Raw genomic sequence first — 11,029 nt, 5'->3', positions numbered from 1 at the left:
TAGATTAAGCCTCAGACCCTGAGAGGTAGGGGGTCAATACAGTTGTATTGGTACACAGAGGAAACCTAAAATAATATTTGTTATTCAACATATATGAGAGCAGTTTAAAAATGGTTCATAAATATGTCACATAGTAAAAGTCATATGGGCATGGTTAAAAGACTCTGTAAAACCATCTGAACTCTGTGACATACTCTTTGTTTTACTTTTGCGCTACGTGGTATACCAACAATTCTGTAATTCCATGGGGTATATGCAATCTGCCCTTAACTCGGCAGCGAAGGCCTCAACCCAAGCTTGCCGCAAGGGTCGGAATCTCTAAATCTCTACTATGCCACATGGTGATCGCCTGCTTACAAAAGTAACATACAAGTAACGACAAAACACAAGTTTAGGCTATGAGAATTTATTTTTGCCCTCTTCAAGTAACCACCTAACCCTCTTTAGGCCCATTTTTAATTCTTTATAACATGCAATCTTTGAAAATCAAACTCTGAAAACTCTAGTTCTGTTATGGCATATATTTACATGGTAGCGTCATACCATTGACTTGCAAGTCACATTCTCTAATCCATTTATAGAAAATTATGTCTCTATTCTCAAATCATGGAATTCAGGACCACCATAGCAACAATTCTTTTCAAGAAACTCATTCTTTAAAACTCATGTGAAACCATGCAAGCAATTCTCTTTATCAACGATTCAATAAACAAAGGTGGTCATATCAAAATTCTTAATTTCATGCAATTCTTTCACTTTAACACAAAACATAGATATCTCAAGAAACACCCTCTCATCATATCTAAATCATATTCAAACACTATGAAAATGAGAAAACTACTTTCACATCGTAAAACATGCATTTCAACTCTTTTCCGACAAAACCATAAACTTTAATTCAATAAACGAGAGGAAATTCATAATTTGTACTCTCAAACAATCTCAAATCTCAAATTTCATACATATACATATACATGTAAATTAATTTAGGGGAAAAGACCACAAGGCCAAAGCAATAGTAACATTGAAACATTCGGAATACATAATTTAAATATAGATTCCAAAACGCCTTTAGAATTCATGCTTAATAATCTTTAAATCATGCTCTAATGTTAACAAGCCCATGTAGTTTTTAGGATAAACCCCGCGTACCTTACACTATAAGAGTTGAAAGATGTAACCTAGATCTTGATAGATGGAACCCGGATCTTGACAATTTTCTTGGAGTCTTGAACTTAAGATCTTGGTTCTTGATCTTGAGGAAAAGGATTTTGGGTTTTAATTTGAGAGGAAACATTGAATTATTGAGTGTATTCTGCTCTCGGGGCATGAATCTTATGTTATCGACCGGCCTTGGGTGAGGTAAAGGTCTAAATTGCCCTTAAAAATGCGAAAACAGAACCTGAAAATTAGGTCCGTGTGATGGAGCGTGGGTTGCAAGCTAATCGCGCGCAGCTACTTCCTCTCTCACAAAAAAGGCTGTAACTTTTCGCTCAGGTATCAGATTTTAGAGAAATTGGTATCATTGGAAAGCTATTTTGAAGACCTTTCATTTGATATATAGTAGTCTCTCTAATTCGATATATACAAGATGTTATGGTTGATGGAAGTTGATCCAATTTTAAACATCTACTGAAACTTAATCTCTAGAAAAGTTTTCAACTTGTCTTAGAGTTAGGGGATTTTTGTGGCCTCAATTCATATTCAGAGGTATTCCCACACTATAAGATTGATAACCATACATATATTAGCAAGGAATTATCTAATTCGGGTCTATACGGGTAGAAACAACGGTCTAGATTCTAGAAAGTACAGGGTGTTACATTATCTCCCCCTTTGGATCATTCATCCCTGAATGATGGGTAGGGACCTTTTAAAGCTATAAGTGTGTAGAATAAAGAACGTAAAATTGATTTGAATATTTTTTCCTCAACAAACATATGCAAAGGTATCACACGATCTTCATGATAACCCCTTGGGAAACTAGTAAGCACGAAACCTGAGACAACTAAACTTGACATTGACCTGATCTTTGCATGTGTTTTATGGCACATGATCAAAACATTGCAAAACATAACTTTTTCTAAGAGTCCTCATCCTGATTAAGATTGGTCAAGATATGAGATAAGCTTCTCTCGAACACAGGAGTATTAGCATTCTCCATCTTATAAAATACAATGAAAAGACTTAAACTTAGCAACATTTCTTATCTATACTTCGACATTAATCTTCTTACTTCATCATTCCCAACTTACAATTCTTCCATAATGCATCTAACCATAAGAATTTGTGTCCTTCCATATAATATTTCTATGTTCAAGCCTAACTCAGAGGAAAGAGGGGCTAACTTAAACTACGGGGCCCTGCACCCTACATCACATTAAGAATTACCTCACTTCATCACTGTAATCCAACAATCTCAAGTCTTAATTAAAAGAATACTAACCACATGGCACATAGGTTTGTGTTTTCATCATTCAGAACATTCAAGCCTAATCATTACTACAACCACTACATGGATCTCCCTACTAAGACCAGCAATTTCAAACACTCTCAAAACTATTTCCGCCACATTTCTCCTTCGTAGCTATTTCACACAACAAAATTCATCTCCTTCTTTTCCCTTCAGCTATAACCTTAGCTCGACAACCACATCAAAATCTTTACCTTCAAGAACATCTACTCCCCCACCTAACACACTTCTATGCTTCTACAACCACCATCATACTAGCATACAGAGGGTCATTAAAGGACCTGAGCAAGAGCATCATGAAAAGGAGTAACACTATTCGGTTATAACATATACTAATTTCCATACTCAAGGTGGGACATGAGTTGAAGATACGGTACAAGCATAGAGTATTTCAAATATCAAGTATTTGGATCACAAGTGAACAGTCATTTTGGCACAATTTTAACATAGCACGAGTTCTTAGGACAACCACAGTGAGAAACATGAGAGCTTACATCATGAGTCTTATAACATGAGTGTGGAGTTCATGAAGTCGACGATTTTGGCAAGGACTTCTACTTGGAACTTTTGCTTCCCATTTTCAAAATTGAATTAGTAATGAGTTCGCACAACTTTATCATTTTGGCTAATCCCGACATAAAATGAATCATTAACATACGAAAAAGATAGTTCCTTAGAACCAATCATGATTTGGGGCACAGATTTATCAGTCATAAGCAACGTCACATAGAGCTTGGATGTATAGAATATTGGATCACCGAGGGACATTATTTCTTCTAGTTTGGAAGTTAGGGCATGTCATGAATTACACCGAGTACTCAAACCTTATACATAGGTAGGACTTGGATACACAACGTAAGGAATTAGCAGAGTGACCTCTTAGATTGAAGCAGGACGAACATGCTTGAATAGGAGTAGGTTCATCATGACTCTCCCCCAACTCACTACAATCAGAAAATTTCAGGAACTAGCCTAATTCCACATCTCCCCCTTAGATCAAAGTCACAACTCTCAACATAAAAGAGACATCACCATATACTTAATCTCTAACTCTCCTTAATGATCTATACCCCGAAGGCCTTGCTTTTTTGTAGATGTTACTCTTAACTTTCGCTAACCATTATATCCATCACTCTACAACCCCCACTCCCATGAGTGTACACATTTACACTCCTTATCACCAAGGGATATCAATATGTACATGAATACAACTCCTCTCAATAATTTAACATAAAGGCACGAAATTCTTTTTGGGACTTCCCCCTTCCCCAGGGATACTAATCAACTTCCTCTAACCCCAAAGTCCTCAACTCATGACTAACATCATTATGGGCATGGACATCCCCGCTTCTAAACACTTAACACTCTATCTTCAACTCCTTAGAATACCGACATTATACCTCTAATCACATAACTTACAACTTAACAAACTTTGTAAAACCATACCTAAGGCTCATATTGCCTACCAATATTTCCTCAATTCAACTCTAATGAATACCATACAACAACTCACTAGACTCCTCCATACCATAATTTAGAACACAACCCAGGTATGTAAAACACATATACACATAAAAGCTAAACTTCCCCTTTCTAAGTAATCTCTAAAGTCATTGATTTCCAAGAATGCTACTCTTAACTTTTGATATCCTCTACTATCATCAACCTACAACATGCAGTCTCATAAGCATACATTTCCTCGCTTCTTATCACATAAAAATCCACTCTCCACTACTTGACTGTCTAACATATGATCGTTAATCGCATAATTCATATCATAAAATCTTACCTAACACTTAATGACTCACCCACAAGTCATCATTGTAACACTCGTTCTCATATACACAAATACCTCACAATTACCACTTAAACCTTTCATCAATTATCAACCTAGGCTCTTTCACAAATAACTTCAAGCCTACTAATTCATCCCCGTAAAACATACTTTATTAATCTTAAGCTACTATTCTTACCACCGCATTCTAGATCTAGAATCCAGTCATATAGTCTAGCATCAATCATGTACCACTAATAAAGCAAAGCATGCAACATAATGTAACAGTCCATGAAATTGGGAAAAAAACTCCAAATACTACCTACAATCACAATCCCCTCCATGACATCACTATTATAGCTCAAAATCAACTTCATACCTTCTCACATAAAATACTAGTTTACAACCACTAAAGAAAAGAAGGTCAAGGGGTGAAGTCATGTAATACACATGCTCAACCTTAATCTTATATAATAACCCACCTTACATACAATTCTCACTTGGAAGTTATAGAATAAGACATCAAGAAACACTAGCCCACCAGAATCTCATAACAGCATTATTCGACCATAATCATATGGCCTATCTTATTTAAATCTATTAACACATCCTTCTTCTACACATCATTAGTATTACCTGTCTATACACTTAAAATTCTTTCATAGCTCTATAAGTTTCAACTAAACTCCCTCTTGCAACCTCAGTGAACCCTAAATTAACAACACTCATCCACTAAGTACTTTCACCAATAACCTATACTTTTAGGACAACAAACACCATCAACAACTCTTTTCATACTTCAAGAAAACAATAATTTACCTTAACCAATAACTCCTTCTCCACCTTTTACTAACCTAACACATAAGGATATATAACTTCATTACTGACTCTATTATAAGCAAAAAAAAACATTCGGCTACATGTATTCAATAAATCATCCTTACCAGTTTTCTTGTCACTACACTTCTAAACCCCCAGTTCTAACCAACACAAGAACAATAAGATAAACAACAAGTTGCTAGTGAATCAAAATAGGCCTCGAACGGCTTCACTAGACTTGATTTTTGTGTTTTAAACCAGAAAATGAAATGAAAAATAAAGTAACTATGCTAGTGAATCAAAAGAACCCCATACGGCTTCACTAGACTTTTAGTTTAAGCAACACAATGATAACAAGATCGCAAGAGATGTAAATTTGACACACAACATTCAATGACCTAAGAATACACATCTTACTCTTGTCTTAATTGAATGCCTCATAAGAATGAGGACACAACTTTAAACTTGAGGGAATCATGACACCCTAGGGAGCTCCTCTCAAGCCCTTTGACTTCTAAAAGTTTTGCTAGTAAATCTGAGAGCATTATCTGGGAACACCGAAGTAAGGAAAGAATTAGGATAACTTTTCTTTTATATGGGCGACAACATAGCATGAATTAGAGTATGAAAGAGGAACATTATGATTCCATAGAACAAACTAGAACATGAAGAAAGAGAGACATTCCTAAATGTCTTGTAGCCTCCTACTTATAAGTGTGGCGCAGTATACACCCATAAATAAGATTCTACCCGACGCGATTTCGCAGACAATCTAGGACCATGAACCGAGCTCCAATACCAAGTTTGTCACAACTCAAATCGAGGCCTCGGCTATGACGAGCAATCCAAACCATGAAGGACCAAATGCTCATCTAACTTGTAATCATATACACCATTCATATACAGAAAAGAAATGCAGAAATATAACTGAGTATGGGATCTTGGTCATGCTCTGAAATAAACAAAATATTAAAAACTGCAATTCAACAACATCTAAAATAATATCTGACTTCGTCTGCGAAAACTCTACTAAATATGAAACAAAGATGTTTGAAAATTGGGACAAGGCCCCCAGTAAACCAAAATCATAAATAAATGTCTAAAATTTAAACAGGCTTTCTGAAACATTGAAGGCTCACCAACTGAACACTACACTTCTGTTAGGAAAGATCTACTGGTTAGCCGGACTACTAGATTGAGCCTCATACCCTGAAAGGTAAGGGGTCAATACAGTTGTACTGGTAGCAGAGCAAACCCAAAATAATATTTGATATTCAACATATATAAGAGAAATTTAAAAATGGTTCATAAATATGTCACATTGTAAAAGTCACATGGGCATGGTAAAAAGACTATAAAACCATCTGAACTCTGTGACATACTCTTTGTTTTACTTCTGCGCTAGGTGGTATACCCTACAATTCTGTAATTCCATGGGCTATATGGAGTCTACCCTTAATTCGACAGTCAAGCCCCCAACCTAAGTTTGTCACAAGGGTCGGAGTCTCTGAATCTCTAATATGCCACAGGGACAGTGCCAGCATGCAAAAGTAACATCCCCGTATCGGCAACACACGGTTTTAGGCTAGGAGTCGATTGACTCATGCCCTCTTCGGGTAACCACCTAACCCTCTTTAAGTCCATTTTTAATTCTTTACAATATACAATCTTTGAAAATCAAACACTGAAGACTGTAGTTCTGTTATGGCATATATTTCCATGGTATCGTCATACCATTGTCTTGCAAGTCAAACTCTCTGAGCCATTTATAGCAAATTATGTCTCTATTCTCAAATCATGGAATTCAGGACCACCATATCAACAATTCTTTTCAAGAAACTCATTCTTTAAAACTCATGCGAAACCATGCAAACAATTTTTTTTTATCAATGATTCAATAAACAAAGGTGGTCAAGTCAAAATTCTTAATTTCATGCAATTCTTTCTCTTTAACATAAAACATATATGTCACAAGAGACAGCCTCTCATCATCACTAAATTATGTTTAAATACAATGACATTGAGAAAACTACTTTCATATCGTAAAACATGCATTTGAACTCTTTTCCGACAAAACCATAAACTTTAATTCAATACATGAGAGGAAATTCATAATTTGTGCTCTCAAACAATCTCAAATCTCAATTTTCATACATATACATATACATGTAAATCGATTTAGGGAAAAAGACCACAAGGCCAAAGCAATAGTTACATTGAAACATTTGGAATACATAATTTACATATAGATTCCAAAACCCCTTTAAAATTCATGCTTAATAATTTTTAAATCATGCTCTAATGTTTACAAGCCCATGTAGTTTTTAGGATAAACCCCGCGTACCTTAGACTATAAGAGTTGAAAGATGGAACCTAGATCTTGATAGATGGTACCCGGATCTTGACCCTTTTCTTAGAGTCTTGAACTTAAGATCTTGATTCTTGATCTTGAGGAAAAGGATTTAGGGTTTTAATTTGAGAGGTAAAATTGAATTATTGAGTGTATTCTGCTTTTAGGGCATGAATCTTATGTTATGGACAAACCTTGGGTGAGGTAAAGGACCAAATTGCCCTTAAAAATGCCAAAACAGAACCTGAAAATTAGGTGTGTGCGATGGAGCGTGGGTCGCAAGCTAATCACGCGCAGCTACTGCCTCTCTCACAAAAAAGGCTGTAACATTTCGGTCGGGTATCAAATTTTGGCGAAATTGGTATCATTGGAAAGGTACTTCAAAAACCTTTCATTTGATATATAGTAGTCCCTCTAATTTGATATATACAAGATGTTGTGGTCGATGGAAGTTGACCCAAGTTTAAACGTCTACTGAAACTTAATCGCTAGAAATGTTTTCAACTCGTCTTAGAGTTAGGGGATTTTTGTCACCTCAATTCATATTCAGAGGTATTCCCACAATATAGGATTGATAACCACACATATATTAGCAAGGAATTATCTAGTTTGGGTCTATACGCGTAGGAATGACGGTCTAGATTCTAGCCCAAAAGTATGGGGTGTTACGACAATTAACTAGAGAGGGACAAAAGATCATCTTACCTGGGTTATCGCAACAAGAGCTACGGTCGATCTGCATATAATCGTTGATGAGTAACAGAAGAGGGATAACATTGCTCTGGGTCATGCCATTGCAAAAGATACAAGATGATATTTTGATAGTATAATGTTGGCTATTCCTGGACAAGAGGAGGACCGGGAGGATTTGGCCCCTTATGTTTTACAATGACTAGGAAAAATAAATATGCCATCCCCTGTATATGTGAATTGGCATCCGTTATATGCTTGAAGATTGTGGTCTGTTTAAAGTGCTTTTAGTCCGTTACTACAACTTTGCCTCAATTTCAAGCAAGTTTAGGTCTATAGATGTCACTTATTGCATTAATAGCACATCTACTTGAATTCATCATATTTGTATTGCAATCATTGTTTTTTTACAATTACACCTCAATTCAAGAAAGTTGGTGCCTGTCAATGTCACTAGAAATATTCTATATTTTCTGTTGTCATAATATCCTATGCATGCTTCACATTGATGTCAAATATTCCCACTTGTGGTTTGCTTCGTCTTTGATCAAATCCCTTGATGTTAAGTACACCTGATAAGTAAAGTATCTTTCCTCGACGTTAACATTTCAAAGTTGCTAGAGCATGCACGGTTGTGCTGAACCAAGACTTTTAACATTATGGTATGAACATTTCAAATTGGATGTTAGTAAAAGTGAACCAAGACTTTAAAGTCGGGGAGTATCATGTCGAACCTTTCCAGGGAATATAGGCTTAAAATGAAGCTACATTTAATAACAATATTAGGGGGTAAATTGTATTTTCATTGTTGTATTCTGTAAACCCCAATACTTAGTAGTACTAAAGAAAAAAAAGTTGGCCATAAACCTATGGATCTCGAGCCTAACTAAATCCCAAAGCTAGCGTGTGAGGGGTCGATTACCCAAGCCCATATAGGGAGACCACCCTTGTCAGTAACCACCTATATTGGACATTTTCATTCTTCAATACTCTCCATTATCACACTCATATCATGAATCACAGTTACAGATCACTTACCTCAGAACAAGTAATAACAAGAACTGCATAGTTTAAGCTCTTCCAATAAACCCCAGTTGTCACTTCCCTCTTGAGCAGCAAAAAGACTAAATCTTGAAGACAAAATTCAAGAACTCAGCGTTAAAGTACTCAGCAAACACAAAACCAACCTACAATCATGAAAAAGATTGCTCCTTCATCACCTACACAACTACAGTAAACCAAGAAAAGGGTACCACAATGCAATGAGCAGCACAAAGACTCAATCTTGAAGATAATTCAAGAATCTAGCCTAATAGTACTCATCAAACACGAGATCAATCTACAATCTTGAAAAAGATAGTTCCTTTAGCACCTAAACAACAAGAGCAAACAAGAAAAAGTCACCAAAATTCAATGAGTAGAACAAATACTCGATCTTGAAGACAAATCCAAGAACTCAGTCTAAAACTCCTCTGCTCACACAAAACCAATCTAAAATCTTGCAAAAAAATTATTGGGAACCCCACTTGGTGGGAATTCACCGGATATGTTCAATTCAATATAATTTTTTTTTCTTTTTTGAGGTGTAGAAATACTATTATGAAATAAAAGATTGTACCTGATTGCATAAAGAAAATGATAGTCATAAAGTTTTTGCCATAAACCAATCGCTATGCAGACTCTTTGAAAAAAAAATTATAGGTCTTTAAAACTAAGAATCAAAACAATATTAAGCACCACTAACTTAGTCCACCTCCTCAATATCAGCACCACTGCTGCCGCTAGGAGCAGGACCGTCCTCATCCATGCCAGCACTTATGTCACCACCTGCTCCCTGGTACATTCTTGCAATGATTGGGTTGCAAAGACTCTCGAGCTTTTTCACTTTTTCCTCAAACTCATCAGCCTCAGCAAGTTGGTTACCATCGAGCCATTGGATGGCTTGCTCAATGGCGTCCTCAACCTTCGTCTTGTCATCAGCGGACAGCTTGGATGAAATCTTCTCATCCTTCAATGTGTTCCTCATATTGTATGCATAGTTATCCAAAGCATTCTTTGCCTCAACCTTCTTCTTGTGCTCCTCATCCTCAGTTTTGTACTTCTCTGCTTCCTGAGCCATCTTCTCGATCTCCTCCTTTGATAGTCTGCCCTTGTCATTTGTGATGGTAATCTTTCTCTTCTGTCCGGTGGTCTTATCCTCGGCAGAGACATTCAAGATACCATTGGCATTAATGTCAAAGCACACTGTGATTTGAGGAACTCCCCTGGGTGCAGGAGGAATGACAAAAAGCTCAAATTTTCCAAGAAAGTTGTTGTCCCTGGTCCATGTTCTCTCACCTTCATACACTTGAATCAACACACCAGGTTGGTTGTCCGAGTAGATAGAGAAGACCTGCTCCTTGTTGTTTGGAATAGTGGTGTTTCTGGAAATCAACACAGTCATGACACCTCCAGCAGTTTCCAAACCAAACGATAGCCGGGTAAGATCCAACAGCAAAAGGTCCTGCACCTTCTCTTTACCCTCACCACTCAAAATTACAGCTTGCACTGCCGCACCATAAGCAATGGCCTCATCAGGGTTGTATGCTCTTGCAAAGCTCCTTTCCATTGAAAAAGTCCTGTAAAAGTTGTTGAACCTTTGGGATTCTAGAGGACCGACCAACCAGAACAACATCATGAACTGTACTCATGTCCATCTTAGTACCATGAAGAAAGTTCAATTATTACGATACTAGGGAAACCTTCAATTTCATATGTACTACTAACAAGCATAAGCATGTTTTAACCCATCTGAACTTAGCATTAAACATGTCATGATCTGAAATTTCCCAAACGAAGCATTGGTTTTCTTGTACACAACAGAATTTAGAGAAACTATCACTTATCAGAAGTCCTAGGTTCAGCTCTGGCCAGATTCCACATT

The 11,029-nt window shown here is 36.7% G+C and overlaps 1 pseudogene; it reads right to left on the bottom strand.

Annotated features, from left to right (window-relative positions):
- Positions 1-9,850: 9,850 nt before the first annotated feature.
- Positions 9,851-10,802, bottom strand: LOC107847198 (annotated as a pseudogene).
- Between the last annotated feature and the right edge of the window lie 227 nt (positions 10,803-11,029).

This window comes from Capsicum annuum, unplaced genomic scaffold (genome assembly GCF_002878395.1).
Source record: "Capsicum annuum cultivar UCD-10X-F1 unplaced genomic scaffold, UCD10Xv1.1 ctg4882, whole genome shotgun sequence".
NCBI classification, from domain to species: domain Eukaryota; kingdom Viridiplantae; phylum Streptophyta; class Magnoliopsida; order Solanales; family Solanaceae; genus Capsicum; species Capsicum annuum.
This window is presented reverse-complemented; position numbering and strand designations above follow the sequence as displayed.